The sequence below is a fragment of the Mustela nigripes genome, chromosome 11, assembly GCF_022355385.1.
Source record: "Mustela nigripes isolate SB6536 chromosome 11, MUSNIG.SB6536, whole genome shotgun sequence".
NCBI classification, from domain to species: domain Eukaryota; kingdom Metazoa; phylum Chordata; class Mammalia; order Carnivora; family Mustelidae; genus Mustela; species Mustela nigripes.
In genome coordinates, this window is record NC_081567.1 from 20,534,271 (window position 1) to 20,550,501 (window position 16,231).

A 16,231-nucleotide genomic window follows, 5' to 3' on the forward strand; every position below is an offset into this window, starting at 1 on the left:
TATTTTTGTAACTTAAAATTGGAAGTTGACCTGGAGGTTTTCATGAAACTCAGACAGGTCAGGACTTTGCGGTTGTTTAGGAGAACAAGTCACTGTCCCCATAAATCACAGCTGGCCTCCCAGGGGTCCACAGCACAGCCAGACCATCCTGCACTTTGGCTCAATTTCTTTCTCACTGGGCAGTCATTTGTTGCTGGACATTTAGGAAGGAACACACATTTTCCTTTGACTCCTCTCTGCTCTGCTGGAACATCCCCAAGTCCCCGCTCTGGGACTACTTCTGTGGCGATACCATTTTGTCACTGTCAGGAGCCCACATGCGGTCCCTGAAAAGCTCTTACTTGATGGCAGGGCCCCTGGCATGAAGACGTCCAAATTATTTGATTTGATTTTTTTCCGGGCCAGTAAATCAGTGTCTGGAATATATCTTACCGCCTTCTCTCTGCATCCGCACTTGCCCACTGCCCTGATGCGTACCGTCGCCACCTCACTCTGTGGTGACTGGACGGCTTCCCGGTCTCTGTGCCCCTCCTGCCGGTCCTCATGCAGCCCTCCACCCGTTTGTCCTTGCGGCAGCCGCAGCGATACTGGAAAAATGCTGATTAGATTATATCGAGATTTCAGTGGCTTCCCACTTAGAATCTTAGAATAAAATCCAGACTTCTTACAGTGGTCTGTTAAGGCCCCACAGGATCTGGGCCCTGTTTATCTCTCACTTTGTCACAGGGGCTGACTTACTAAGTAGCAGCCACGCATTTCTTCTGGTCACCCTCACATTTCTTTTCTTTTCTTTTCTTTTCTTTCTTTCTTTCTTTCTTTCTTTTTTTTTTTTAAGATTTTATTTATTTATTTGACAGAGACACAGCAAGAGAGGGAACACAAGTAGGGGAAGTGGGAGAGGGAGAAGCAGCCTTTCCACCGAGCAGGGAGCCAGATGCGGGGCTTGATCCCAGGACCTGGGGTCATGACCTGAGCCAAAGACCCAGGTGCCCCCATCCTCGTATTTCCTAATAACACTAAAAGGCCCCCGGCCCCAGAATTTTGTATACAACTGTTCCCGTGTGACGATGCTCATATGCTTTCCCTCTGGCTGCTGTAACAAACGACCACAAACTTTGTGGCCTAAAATAACACACATTTCGGTTCACCTGGGTGGGTCAGTCGGCTAAGCATCTGCCTTTGGCTTGGGTCATGCTCCCAGGGTCCTTGCTCAGCAGGGAAGCTACTTCTCTCTGCCCCTTCCCTTCCCCCTTTTTGTGCGCTCTCTTTCTCTCTCTCAACAAAAAACCAAAACCTTCCCTAAAACAACAACAACAGCAGCAGCAAACCCCACACATTTTTTTATCTAATAGTTCTGGAGGTCACAAATCCCAGGTGGGTCTCCGTGGGCTGAAATCAAGTTGTATTCCTTCTGGAGGCTCTAGAGAGAGAATCCATGTCTTTGCCTTTTCCAGAAGTGCGGGCTGCCTGGATCCCGTGGCTCCTGGCCGCATCACGCAGGCCTCTGTTTCCCTTGCTCCCCTTTTCCCTTACGAGGACTCTTGCGCAGAGAGTGGGCCCCGTGGACTAATCAGGATAACTGCCCTACTTCACTGTTCTGCACTCGGTCATGTCTGTAAAGTGCCTTCTGCCCTGGACGGTAACAGGTTCATAGGCTCCGGGGATCAGGACGTGGACATCTTCGGGGGGTCAGTGTTCTTCCGGACATAGCTGACTCTCTAGTGTTGAATTTAATGGACCTCCTCGGGCCTTTCAGCCAGTCCCATCTACGTAGGTTTCCCCTGATCTTTCCTCTCATAACACCGTGTGACTTTGTCTATAGCAGATTCCTTGATAAATGTGCCCCATTATGAAACCTCTTTTGATTGTGTGTGCACAGACCTTAACAGCCTGCAGCTCCTCCCCCTAAGGTCCTCGAGCCGGTCAGGTCCTTTGTCCCTTTCTCCCCGCCCGCAGGCTTGGTCCTGCCCTTGGCCTGGCCTGAGCTGAAATCCTGGAGAAGGAGCAGGTAGAGACGATCTCGGCTCACCCTCAGGACAGTCTTGCCAGTAGGTTTCCACGTCCAGTGTGATTGGAAGGCGAGGGGCACAGCCTCCGGCTCCTTTTTAGTGGGGCACTGGGTCATGTCTGTGAAAATTGTAAAGTGGAGGGTTTTAGTGCTCTCTCTTTGTAGACATGACTCTTGCCAGTTAGAGAATTACTGGCAGGACCTGTCCTCGTCTGAACTAGCAAATGGTCTGGCTGGAGTGCTTTCTTGCATTAAAATTGACGATGTTAATCACAGCTCATCGAGAAACTTCTCCAGAAGTAAGCTCTTGGTTTTAGGTTGAGCTCCCTAGAAGCAGCCTGTGATGACGATTTGTGTAACGTGATTTATAAGAGTTCACAGGGGCACTGGTAGAGAAGTGGGATGGGGACTGGACGAGGCAAGAGGGTGGTATCATCAAGCCCAGTCCCATGGGTGGCCAGCATGGCTGTCCTGCAGGGGAGCTCCAGGGGCAGTACAGGTCACGCCTGATAGTTGTCCCACAGAGACAAGAGAGCTGGTAAGGTTATACACCTGTACCTGTCAGCTAGCTGGTTAAAGGTTAAAGGAAATGGAAGTACCTAGCTACTTCAGGCTCTTGGCATACCCAGGCAAGGTGAGAGCAGTTCTCTGACAAGGAGATACAGATGCTGGCTGAGTGAAGGCACATCTGGTGCTTCACACCTGTGCTTGTGTGCAGACAGTGATGAAGCGATCCGAGTGTGTGTGGGCAGAGCCCTGGAAGCCCAGCTATGTTCTTCTGCTCTTAATGTGGACCTGTCAGTTCATTCAGTATGTACTCTGTGCCAGGCTCTGGGGATGCAGGTGACAAAGGACCTAGGCCCAGCCCTCATGAAGTTTAAAATTGAGTAGGGGAGACAGGTTTTAAAAAGCCCACAACAATGAGGAATTACAGTTGTGTGTAGTGCTGTGGATGAGAAGGCCCGTGGCCACCAGAGTAGACCCTGGTGTAGTGGATGGGTGAGCGTGCAAGGCCAAGCTCTTGAGCCAAGAGCTGAAGGTTGACTACAGCACAACCGGGCAATAAAAGGGAGAAAGGAACGTTGTAAGCCAAGGGAGCATATGCAAGGGTCCTGAGGCAGGAATCAGCAGGAGGACGTAAAAGAAGGCTGGTGTGGCTGGAGTTCCAAGAGCAGGGGGTAATGGTAAGAGACCAGCCTGCGGCTTGCTGAGGGATGTTTTTTTTCCTGCTTGCCACCTAATCTTCCTGGCGCTGTCCAGTGTCTTTCAGACCCAGATCTACAGTATGTTCCTTGGAAGCCAAGGGGAAATGGGGACACAGAGAGGATGTTAGGTGGGCAAGTCTGTTTGCAGCTGTTCATCTTTTCCCCACTGTAGCTTATAGCTGAAATTAATACATAAATTTACAGCCGCAAGTCAGTTGTGATAAATAATCCCAGAAGTGTTCTGATTATTTACATTTTTATGGAATCTTGCCTGAACAAACCCAGAGAGCTCACTAGGCACTTGAAGAATTATGTCTTGTTCAAAACCAATTTAATAGCAATGGAAAATAAAGCCATCTGTGGGAACTTGTGGAGTAGAGTAGTAATTCTCTGCCAGATGAGCAATATACAAAAAGCACCAAATGAACCCGAGCACACCACGCTCAAAGAAGAGTAACAACTGCGACTTAAATGAAGCGTCCGAGGACATCAGGCCTCCGCGTGTCTCTCGCTTACATGTCATTCAGATGAGCATTCTGGTCACGTTGCGATGTGAGCAGAGTCCTCATGATGGCTCCATCCGCGGTGGTGCTGACTGGAGGCAGGCGGCACAACAGGGAAGAAAGTTCACTTGATGGAGGGGTTAGCAGCATGGGTTTGGGGCCAAAGAGCTGAGGTTCGCATCTGGGTTCTGTCACTTACTAGCTGTGTGATACTGGGCACCTCACTGTTTCTCACTGTCTTAGTGTGTAAAATGAGGTGATACGCGTGTGTTCTTCTCTCCAAACCCAGCTAACAGCAGTGGTTTCCCTTCTTCCTTCCTTTTCTTTTTCTTCCTTCCTTCCTTCCTTCCTTCCTTCCTTCATAGTTTATCACTTATTTTTAAAAGCTTTATTGAGGCACAATTTCCATGCATTAAAATTCACCCATTTTAAATGTACAGTTCAATGAATTTTTAGCAGATTTATATAATTGTGCAGTTACCTCCACAGTCCAGTTTTAGAATACTTCCGTCACTCCCCAGGGTCCCCTCATTCCCATTTATGGTTGATGCCTACTCCCAGTGCCAGCTGCAGGCGGCCACCAATGTGTTTCTGTCTCTACAGTTTGTCTTTTCTAGAAATTTCCTGTACATCAAATCGAACAATAGGTAGCCTTCTGTGGCTGGCTTCTTTCACGTAGCCTAGTGTTTCTGAGATCTGTGTTGCTGCACGTATCCAGAGTTCCCTTTTATTGTCGGCATGGATACAAACCCCGTTCTACCCACTCACCAACTGATAGATACTCGGATTGTCCAGTTTGGGGCTGTTACGAATTGCTCTACACAGTTGCATACGTGTCTTTGTGTGGACACATATTTTCACTTCTCTTGAGTAGGTATTTAGGAGAGAAATTGCTGGGTTGTACACTAAGTGATTTTTAAAGAAACGACCGGCTCATTTCCAAAGTGGTTGTACCATTTTACATTCCCACGAGGATTGTAGCTATTCTCTGTCCTAACCCTTGATTTACCCATCTTGTTTATTTAGTCCTTCTGAGTATCTTGTGGCATCTCATTGTGGTTTCATTTTGCATTGCTGTGATGGCTAATGGTGGGTGCCCCTTGTCACACACTTACTACTCATTCGTGTATCTTCTTTGGGAAAGTGTTCATTCAGACATTTTGTCCATTAAAAAACTGAGTTGTCTGTCTCCTTATTATGGAGTCTGTGGCTTCTCTTTTCATTTTATGTAGCAAAAGTTTGAAATTTGGTTGAAGTCCAATTTGTCAACATTTTCTTTGATGGATTGTACTTTTAATGTCAATACTAAGAAATGTTTGTGTAAACCAAGGTCATAAAAGTTTTCCTGTTCTGTTTTCTCCTAGAACTTTTATCTCTTATACTTGGATCATGCTTCATTTCTGTTGATTTTTTGCATGTGGTGTGAGTTAAGGGCCTAGGTTCATTTTTTCCCCCCCTAGGTTCATTTTTGACATAAGGATATCCAATTGTGTTTGCACCAGTTGTTGGAAGAATACTCTTTCATCATTGAACTACCTTAGACCCTTGTTGAAAATCATTTATTTACATGTGAGTCAAATTCTAGACTCTCTTACTTTGCCTTTGAGGAATAACCTTCCTCCCACTTACTGCAGGCTCGTGGAACAGTAACCGGAGACCCTGTCCTCTCCTAGACTTGGAGTGGGCGCAGGAGCCAAGCTGGGATGCTCTGATGCTTTCTTCCTAGGATTCGAATCCTGAGCAGTGAGACAAGGTGACAGATGATGGAAGAAGTTTTTTTTTTAAGATTGATTTTACTTATTTATTTATTTGACACAGAGAGAGAGAGATAGAGAGATAGATAGATCACAAGTAGGCAGAGAGGCAGACAGAGAGAGGGGGAGAAGCAGGTTCCCTGCTGAGCAGAGAGCCTGATGCGGGGCTTGATTGCAGGACCCTGAGATCATGACCTGAGCTGAAGACAGAGGCTTAACCCACTAAGCCACCCAGGCACCCCTGGAATAAGTTTTTATTTAATGACAGAGGCATTCTCCTAACCAGACTCATTCTGCAAGATGGTGGTGGTGGTGCTGGTGGAGAGGTACTAGGTCAGGTAGCAGTGGTGTAAGACGGCAGAACCATGTGCAAGGTATGGCAGTGGCACAGAGGAAGAAGTATCCAACTCTGCCCCGGGAAGTGCCATGAAAACCTCAGAAGAAGTACCGAGGCTGGGTCTTGGCGGGATGCCTAGGAACTCATCAGGGAAGTGGGATGGGTGAAGGCAAGAGAGGAAGAGGACATGCGAGGTGGAAATGGTATGTACAAAGCCTTGGCATGTGTAGGGAAGTGTGAAATTCATTTTGGTTGAACTGAGGGCGGGACTGGAATGGGTGAAAGAAGATGAACTTGGAGAGGTATTTTGGAAGACCCTGTAGATCAGGGCAGGGAGTCGCTGAGGAGAATATGTCCTGGGGGGAGGCTGTCAGACAGGCATTTGAAAAGCAGCTGGGATGATCCCACAAGGTGGGGTCTTCTTCAACAGTATATTAGCGCGCCAGGCTGCCCTAACAAAATCCCACCCACCGGGTGGCTAAAGGACAGACACGGACCCCTCACAGTTCTGGAGGCTGGAAGGCCAAGATCAGGGTGCTGGCAGGTTTGGTTTCTCTCCAGAGCTCTGTCTGGAGAGCTCTGTCTCCTTGGGTTGCAGATGGTTGCTGTGTCATCACGTGGCCTTTTCTCTGTGTGTGTGCATCCCATGTGTCTCCTCCTTATAAGGACACCAGTCATATTGGATTAGAGCCCCACCCTTATGACTTCATTTAATCTCAGTTACATATTGAGTTTGAAGGCTTTAACATATGAATTTTGGGGACCACACAATTCAATCCATGTAACTAGCATTTTATGAAATACGTATTATCTCCTGGGCCCTGTGCTAGGTCGTTTCCATACAGTCTTTCATTTTGTCCCCATACCAGCTCTGTAACCTTGGACAACTAGGTTAATGTCTCTGTGCCTCAGTTTCCTCACCTGCAAAACAGGGATAATAATAGTCTCTGCTTCATGATGTTGTTACGAGTAGTAAATGAATCAATATATGTAAAGCATTTAGAACAATGGTACAGGGTGTTTGTTAAATATGTACATAAGTCCTTTCTAGGATGAAGGCAGAATTCATATCCTTACTTAACAGATGAGAAAACTGAGACCTTGAAGGAGGAAACACCTTGCCCAAGGCCAGCTGGCAGAAACACTTGAATTCAGTGCTGTCATAACCACAGCATATCTCAGATCTCTGAAAGGGGCTCAGGGGGTCCCTGACTTGTGGCAGTTTCTTCCATGTTTCTCAAAGGAAGAGAGCCTTATCGGTTTCATGTTTGGGGTGCAGGGCCCGTCACAAAGCAGTCACTGGCTGCTAGACTGGCACCAGGCCTGGTACTCCGATCTGCCCCAGTCTGCTACCTCAAGTGATCGGTGGGAGCGTTTCTAGGTGCCAAAGCAGGAACAGTGCACAGAGGTATCTGTAGTTTGTGCCTTTTGGAAAAAGGGCAGAAATTCTAGTAGGCTGAAGCAGAGGGGGTCTGGTGAGGATGAGGAGGGAGGGGGTGTCCTGAGCCAGAGTTTGGTGAGATTCGTACATCTGCCTGCCCTTTGACTGTAAGCCACAGGGACACACTGGAAATAGTTAAGCAGGATCACTTCATCAGTATCAACTCACAAACATGGATACTGGCCAATTTAGTCAATAAAACTAAACAATTAAAATGGAAACAAAGGTCAAATAACCATATGTTTGGAAAGAGCTGCTTCAAAGATCTAGGTAAAAGGAACAAACAAAACTCTTCTTCAAGGCACTTCTACCATTTTTCCTTCTCTGGGGGATCCCCTCCAGACTGGGTCGGGGAGAGGGAATCTGATTGGTCTAGTCTGCTCACATGATCAGCATCTAGGCGGGGAGAGTCTTTTGATTGACAGTCCTACCCTTGTGTCTCCTACGGGAGGGGAGGATCCCTCAGTAAAAGTAGGGGCTGTTACCTGGAGTTGGGGGTGGGGTTGTTAAGAACAGAGGAGAAGCGGGAAGTAGGTGTCTGCTAACCAAGGAAGCAGACGGAGAATCAAACCAGAAAAGGGTGCTTTTGTTAATTACTCACAGCTAACTCCACGGTTCCGTGTGTGGTGCAGCTGAAAAACCTGCTCCGGGCCTAATTTTAGTTTGTGACTTCAGGAATAGATACAGGTCTTTTTCATAGTTACAGTCTAATGGTAGGCAACTAGATACATTTCTGCCCACATAGAAACAGTATTTTTTTTTTTTTTAAGATTTTGTTTATTTATGTGACAGACAGAGATCACAAGTAGGCAGAGAGGCAGGCAGAGAGAGAGGAGGAAGCAGGTTCCCTGCTGAGCAGAGATCGGGATTTAGGTCTAGATCCCAGGACCCTGGGATCATGACCCAAGCTGAAGGCAGAGGCTTTAATCCACTGAGCCACCCAGGCACCCCCAAAACAGTATGTTTTATGAAGAAATTTATTTACTAATTTTTTTGAGTAGGTAATACTCTAGCATAGATTTATGGTGCAAAAATCAGAATGATATAAAAGGTACATATGTGAAAGTCTCAATCCCACTCTCAGGCCTACAGAAGAGCACTTACTAGTTTCCTGGGTGCCCTTCTGGTGTTCTTCTGGACATCTGGGTGACTCAGTTGGTTGGGCATCTGCCTTCCGCTCTGGTAGTGATCACAGAGTCCTGGGATAGAGCCCCTGCTCGGTGGGGGGCCTGCGTCTCCCTCTCCTTCTGTTGTGCACTTTCTCTCTCAAATAAATAAAATCTTAATAAAAAATAAAATTCTGCTTTGAGTACACATGAAAATGTATAGGAAGGACTTGCTCTGGGTTTCCTTTATGGAAGGTGTTGGGGTCTCCGAGGAGGCCCGGGGAACCTGGACGTCTATTTTATCCGCCCAGCTCCAGCTCTGGGAGTCTCGCAGGACCCTTTCTGCAGGTCTTTTGTGGGGTTCTGAGCTCCCCAGAGTGCTCAGTGTTCTACTTCATTTCCCTGGGAGGGTCCAAGGCTTCCAGGTCTGGGAATGAACATCCCAATTCAGTGGACTACTCCAGCTTTTTGGGACTGGGGAATCCAGGAGTTCAGGCGTTTTCAGATTCCTCCAGGTTTCCTAGAGTAGGGGTCCAGAATCTACAGCCGGGAGAATTGGCCACTTGTTTTCTAAATAAAGTTTTATTGGAACACAGCCACACCTGTTTGTTTACCTGTTGTCCTGGCTGCTATTCCCCTACAGCAGCAGAGCAGGTAACAGAGACTTTCAAAGCCGGATATGTTTTCTGTCTGTCTTTTCACAGAAGAACTTTGCCAGCCCTGCTCTAGGGACTCCTCAGGGTTAGAGAATCTTAGATGGCCTGAGGCGGTCGTTAGTTCAGAGAAGGGGCAGCTCAGGCACGAAGTCGGAGAGTCATCCTCATCCCCTCCTTTGCCTCAGCTGACCCCCCCCAACAGTCACTTCACCAGTGCTTGTTGGGTTTTCCTCCCAAACATCCTGGACTCTGTCCGTGTCGTTCCCTCTCTGGCAGCTTCGTGGTTTCATCTCCCTCCCAGACCACCACTGTCTCCCGCCTACCTTCTGCTTCCATCCACTCTTCACAGACAAGCCTCAGTGGTCCTTGCAAAATGTGTATCTGATCAGGTCACCTTCCTGCTTAAAATCCTTTGGTGGCCTCCTGTTTTTCTTAGAATTGGGGCTCAACTCCACAGTCTGGCCTCTGCGTGCCTGCCCAGAGCCCTCTCAGGCCATGCTCCCCGCTTCTGTCTGCACTCTGGCCACACAGCGGGTGCTGGGCTCCCTCCAAACCAGGGCTTTTTTACATACTACTTCCCAGGCCCGAATGTCCCCCACCTTTCCTGCTTTTCCAGTGGACTCCTTCCCGTCCTCAGGTGTTACCTTGACCATAGCTTCCTCAGAGAACGAACTCTCGACCTCTCTCACCAGGTAAATCCCCTTTTTATAGGCTTCTGTCCCCAACCCCAGCATCTTGTCTCAGCTGCAGTTCTGCATTTATTTGTGATGGTTTTCTCTTTGTCTGCCTTTTCCGTGAGTGTGGGAACCCATATCTGGTTTTGTTGACTGTGGTGTCCTCGGTGCCTAGCACTGTACCGAGCCCATAGTAGACCATCAGCAGATACGTATCTACCAAACAGCGGATGACTCATACTCCATCCCAGCCCCCGCTGGGTGATGGGAGAGAATCTGCTGTGCAGCTTGTTGGGGTTTTAGGTGCCAGCGTCTCAACTTATCCCCTGAGAACCACATTTCACAGAGTGAGTTGGCAGAGCCAACCTTAGGCTGGTGTTGATTGAATGCCACTTTGAGACAGCGGCTGCTGAATTCCTGCCAGGTGGTGTCTTCAGCCCCAGACAACATGCTTTTCTCCAGACTGTGTCCCCGGGATCAGTCGTACCGGGAGGATTGCTTGTCACATTCGCTTCCAGCTTCTCGGTGCCTGGTCCCCAAGAGCCCAGCCAGTGAAGATGCTAATGAGGGAAGACAGACAGGTGTCTTTGCACCCCCTGCCCCCATCTGTTAAGTATTCCAAGGGATCCAGACACAGAATTTTATTTGTTTTTCTGGACCTAAGCTGCCCCTTGACATAGCCAGTGATTGCTTTTTTTAAAACCATGAAGGGGAGCTAGGTCCTTTCATCCACTGATAAGGTGCTAGGTGACAGAGAGATCAGCATCCCCACACATAAATCTGCAACTAATCCTTGGGAATCAATATTTTTCATTAAGAACCTGTGAGAGTTGGGCCATTATGGGGAAAATCTGTTTAGGTTGACACCTTGATGAAGTTATTCAGTTCAGGGGCTTAAGTCATTGAAAGGTAATAAAGAGCACAGAGCAATCTCGGGGCTGGTTAGGGGAGAAAACGATGGGAGTATTGAGTTTCAGTTCAGTGAAAAATGACCTCTTGATTTATTGGGGAGTGACGGGGTGCTGGCCTCTTGGGCAGGCCGGGCCAGACAGGCAGCATGGCAGCTTCTCACTCACCGCCTCGTACCCACCTGCTGGAGCTGTCTGCCAGTAAGAGGCGGGAAGTGTGTTAGAGGCCTTGGGATATTTTCAACATTTTCCAAGTCCCGTCATAATAATCTTTCGCATGTTGGACTCCTTCCTGTAGGTCGTGTGAGATGCGGCATCAGAGTGTCCTAAAGAGTTTTAACAGTGAGATGGGATTTGCACTTGTCCGGCTTGCCTTCATAACGCGCTGTATCTGGAAGGACCCAGCACATCGCCAGAAAGAACCAGGCTTTTTGGAGCCAGTCACGGGTGTCGTCAGAATCCAGAGGAGGGTGTCCCAAATGGGGGGCCCCTTTGTCCATAGAGAATCACCTTCGAAAAGTCTCTTGGCCGTACATGTTCTTAGTTTCTTGTCCTCTTTCATCTTTTTTTCTTTCCTTCTTTTCTTCCTCGTCTCTCTCTCCCTTCCCTCTGCTCTGTGCATTCACGAAGGATGTTAAGTTCCCCGTGTTGTCTGAAAACTGTCCTTGGCCATTTTCTTGTAAACTCAAAAAGACCCGCCAGCATCAGAGTGTTTTCGGTTGGATGAAATATTCTGTATCAGTATTCTGATGTAATGCAGTTGAAAGATGTCCTCTCTGGGGGTGAGGGTAAGGAAGTAATAAAGAGATGAGGGGGACAGAGCACCTCATTCCCCTGGAAAGGCAGGCGGGCAGCTGGGTGGGGTGTGTACGGGGAGGGTGCAGTGGAGGTACGGAGTCCGGCGAGGGACAGCTAAGGCGGCCGCAGCAGGGATCGTAAGAAGGTAGATTCGCAGACTGGTTAAGTCAGACCCATAGGAGCTGCTGACGGTTCGGATTTGGGAGGCGAGGAAGCGAGCTGGCCGATGCCGCAGCGGGGCCGATGCCGCAGCGGGGCCGGAGCTCCGCGGAGAACGCGGGGCTGTGAGTTCTCGGTGATGAAGAGGTAGTGGAAGTCCAAGAGCGGGACAGGATCATCGAGAGAAAGGCTGCAAGGAAGGAGAAGATAAAGAGTTAAGAACGGAGGGACAGGTCAGGGGCGCTGAGGAGCACGCCAAGAGGGAGAAGGGAAACCTGAGGGAGCGGAACGCAGAAGCCGAGGGTGAAGCAGGAGGGAGGGGACGACGGTGCCGCCCCCCGCAGAGAAGCCAAGGGCACAGGTCAGAATGCCCCTGCGGCTTCGCGGCGCAGCGTCCTCTCTGACCACACTTGGACCCGCGTCGGTGCCGCGCTGGGAGCTAGAGAGCAGCGGATTGCGGAGTGCGTGGGCCTCAACTCCTGGGCTTCTTTCACACTGTTCTGTAGAGCGGTGCTCCCAGACACAGGCTCCTCTCCTGGCACCATGTGAATAGCACCCCCCACCCCACCCCCCTGCCAGGCCTGTGTGGAAGTGAAGCTTCTTAGCCTAGACCCGAGGCTTGGCTCTGGGAGGAGGGAAGGGCTGGTTGCTGTAGAGGAATATGCTTTCATTGTTTTAGTTTTGAGAAGATGGGAGCCACTGTTTTGGCACCGAGGAGGAAAACTAGAAGAGAGAGGCTCTCTCTCTTCAGAACAGAGGGCAGAAAATAAATGAAGGGGTGGGATTTAGAAAGAGATGTGGAAGCTAGCCTTGTGTGGGAGTCAGGAGGACAGGAGGTAAGTGCCCCGCCGAGCCCTAGCTCTGAAATGGAGCTGGTTCCTCGGTGCAACCTGCTGCTTAGATTTTGTGAGAGTCGGCCTGGCCTGGGGCAACAGTCCCGGGCTTGGTGTTTTTCTAGACTGCCGTTGGGCTTGTGTACCTGAGCTGTCCGGTTCGGACAGCTGCGCTCATTCCCTGATCTTAGAGTCTAATGCTTCATTCATTCATTTAGTGACAGGTCCATTCAGCAAACAGCACCTGCTATGTTCAGACACTGTAGTAAGCTCCAGTGGGTGCAAGACTGAATACAACCCAATTCTTGCCCCCACAGAGCTTAGAGTCCTGTGGCAGGAACAGACAAGCAAGCAGACAGAGTGCCATGTGATCGTGACTTTCATCTTGATGAAGTGCTATTCCAACCTCCCCTGGGGTAAGAAAGAAGGGGTGTGGTGGTGGGGAGGCTTGTTTATATCCAGCTCTGTGTTGCTCTGCCACGTGTTGGAGTTAGTTGTGTCTCCACCTGACTAGTCTATTGTGGACATTAGAATCTGTGCAGTTTTGGTCCTTGTATCCTCTGTGCCGTGCATAGAGCCTGGTATTGGGAAGATGTTGAACAGATACAAGTGCTTGGTGAATCCTTCCTGTGGGCTCTAAACCCTGATGGTTATATCTTTGCCTAGTGTATCTCAACCTTTTAAATTCTGGGTTCCCCTTTCACGATTCATCATCCTCCATCTCCCAAATTCTCACTTAAAAAGATTTAGTTTTGGTGTGCCTAGGTGGCACAGTGGGCTGGGTGTCCAACTTTTGGTTTCAGCTGGGGTTGTGATCTCTGTGTCATGGGGTGAGTTGGGATCCATGCTGAGTTGGGAGTCTGCTGGGGTTTCTCCCTCTCCCTCTCCCCCTCCCCACTGCATACTCTTTCTCTCTCTAAAATAAATAAATCAATCTTTTAAAAATATAATAAAGGGATACCGGGGTGGCTTAGTTGGTTGAGTGTTACCTTTGGCTCAGTCATGATCCCAGGGTCCTAGAACTGAGTTCCACATCGGGCTCCCTGCAAGGAGTCTGTTTCTTCTTCCCCCTGCCCATCCCCCTGCTTGTGCTTGCTCTCTCTCTCTCAAAAAATAAAAAATAAAATAAAATTTTAAAAATGATTAGTCTCTTAAAACCATTTGTGTTTATTAATAGCCATTAATCCATTTAGTCATTTAAAAATTAGGCATTCTATAAAATAATAAATCGCAATATGAAATAGCAATAACGTTTAAAGAAAAAAGCAACAGCCTTTACTTAACCAGTCTGTTGGGGCAGTTGTCAGCCTGTCGTGTTATTGTAGCTGAGTGTCCACATTTCATTAGGGATTTGTTGTGGGTTCCCTTTCCTCCCCCTCCAGGTGGCAGCATGGAGTAGTGGTTAAGCCCTTGGATTTTGGAATCAGATTTCTGGGCCTACTTCTGGGTACTGCCACTTAACCAACCGTGTGACCTTGGGTGAGTTACTGTGCCTCAGTTTCCCCATGTATATAGGGAAATGTACTAACTACCCATCTCAGAGAGTTTTTCCAAGGACTTTCACAAAGCACCTAGGATAGATAGAATCCTCATGTGTCTTCCATCAGGTGATGTCTGTGCTTCGACAGTCTGGTGACTTCTGCATAGACCCCAGGCAGCCTCTGGTCATCCCAGACCCTCTGCGGGGAGGGAGGAGCGACAGCTTTCCGTGTTGCTCCCTATGGCTTCCAAAGGCGGCGGCATTTCTGAGCAAGCAGGAACGCTGGCCCGCTGCTCCCTGCTTCTGTATGTATTGATTAGCATCACAGGGGTGGGGATGGGGGTACTGTTCTAGAAACACTCACTTTGATTCCTCAAATAAATCCCCCCCCCCCGGGTCCTACTAGGAAACTAATTGGGAGTTGATTCTGATGAATAAATGTGCTGCTGCCGCCGGAGGAATTGACCGCGCCGGCAGATGGCTGGAGCATGAGAAACACTCTGTCGTGGCCTTCTAAGGGGCCCATCAATAATAGATCGGCTCCAGCCCTCGGAGAGGGAAGCATTTCTGCTGCAGGTATGAATTATGGATGCCGTTTAGGGTAATGCGGATCTATCTCAAAGGTTCCGCTCAGTTTATGTGCTAGTAAAAGCCGGCAATTTGCTTGTGTTCCAGCTATAATTTGCGCTACATTAAGGGACCCTCCTTTCCATAATGGATGTGCGGTTTGAGCGCAGGCGCAGTCGGGCCTCGAGGGCAAGGCCCAGCCCGCCGGACGTGGAGCGCTGCCAGGTGAGGCTTCTGCAGCCAATCGCGGGGCCTGGGAGCCCGAGAGCTGTGCTGCCGAGGCAGGTGGCGGCCTCAGGTCCTGCCCGAGGTCCTGGGGAAGAAGCTGCGCGCAAACCCGGAGCCCTTCTGCAGTCTCTGATCAAATGCACTGGCTATGTTTCCTCTGATCAAATGCACTGGCTATGTTTCCTGAGAGAAGCACAGAAGAAAACCTGGGCTGACATGCTCGCCAGAAAGATAACAACACTTTTGCAAGAGAAGCCGTAGGCGAGATGGTTAGGAGCTTTTCTTGCAAAAGTGCTTTTGATGGCAGTGATATGTTGGTGTGTCCCTGCGCATCTCTTCCCAACTCTGAGGCCCATGACCTCACATTTGTGTCCTGAAGTTGGCCGTTGTGAAATCAGACGTTCCCCCAAGAGCCGTTTCTTAAACTTAAGAGCACACTACCGTTACCTCATGAGGTTGTTGGGAGGATTAAACAGTGAACATGTTTATAAGTTGCTTAGAACAGGGCCTGACACATAGTAAGCACCATAGGCAAATTTGCTATTATTTTTTCATAGGTTTCTGCACATTTTTCTGGCAAAGATTAGGTGGTCACTGTGACCGAGTGGAGCCCTCTGGGGAACCATGAGTCTTTCTTTATTCCCAGATCCCCACCGTCCAACAGCCTGAGGAAAAACCTGATTTTACTCTAGGGGCGAGACAAACACGGGCTCTTTTTTTTTTTCCCCCTTTCTTTCTTTTTTCTTTTTTAAAAAAGATTTATCTATTAGAGAGAGAGTAGGGGAGAGCTTATTTATTTGAGAGAGAGAGTAGGGGAGGGGGCAGTGGGAGAGGGAGAGCGAGAATCTCAGACATACTCCATGCTGAGTACAGAGCCAGATGCGGGGCTCGATCCCATCACCCTGAGATCATAACCCAAGCAGAAACCAAGAGTTCGAAGCTTAACCAACTGCGCCATCCAGGCACCTCCAAACTCAGGGTTTTGAGCAGAATTAGATTTAGGTGTACATGTTCTCTTTGGCTTTTCAAAACACTTTCCTTCCGTGTTGGCAAAGATTCTAGTAGGTTGCCCTTGTTTCGGTGTGACATGGAATTCTGGCTCTGTGTCTATTAACCCGAGTGAGTTACTTCACCTCAGCAACTCTACTTAGAAAAGAGAGTAGTAATTGCTACCTCATGGTTTCGGGGCTATGAGAGCCAGTGGAGTCTTTGTAGTCGGATTGCCTGGGTTCAGATCCTACCTCTAGCACTTGCTGGCCCTGAGACTTTGGCAAAAAACCCTCCATTTATTTAAGTTTTTGTTTTCTTATCTGCAAAACTGGGGCAGTAACACTTCTTAGTTGTTGTGAGATTAAATGAAATCGTGAACTTAAGGAGTTTGGTGCATTACCTGGATGTAAAGGTGTATAATAAAGACTGATGGTGACCATAGCTACTGCCTGGTTTTCAGAGATCTTTACCCTCAAGCAGTGCTGGGAGGTTGTCTCTGAAGAGCAGGCACTATGGGTAGGAGCCTGGGAAGCCCCCTGGCTGGGGGCTGGGGGCAGGTGTCACGGGTCCCTGGTAACCCTTCC

General features: G+C 48.7%; 2 long non-coding RNA genes across 2 annotated transcripts in view; both read left to right on the forward strand.

Annotated features, from left to right (window-relative positions):
* LOC132026810 (uncharacterized) overlaps window positions 1-11,441 on the forward strand; it is a 48,233-nt gene extending 36,792 nt beyond the window's left edge. The window contains exon 3 of the long non-coding RNA XR_009407001.1: window positions 10,891-11,441. This is a non-coding gene — a long non-coding RNA (uncharacterized LOC132026810). The remainder of the gene's footprint in view (window positions 1-10,890) is intronic.
* A 2,364-nt stretch (window positions 11,442-13,805) lies between these two features.
* LOC132026812 (uncharacterized) lies at window positions 13,806-14,648 on the forward strand. The gene is made up of 4 exons (XR_009407003.1): window positions 13,806-13,861; window positions 13,990-14,167; window positions 14,269-14,438; window positions 14,538-14,648. It is a non-coding gene; the product is annotated as an uncharacterized LOC132026812 (long non-coding RNA).
* Window positions 14,649-16,231: the final 1,583 nt, after the last annotated feature.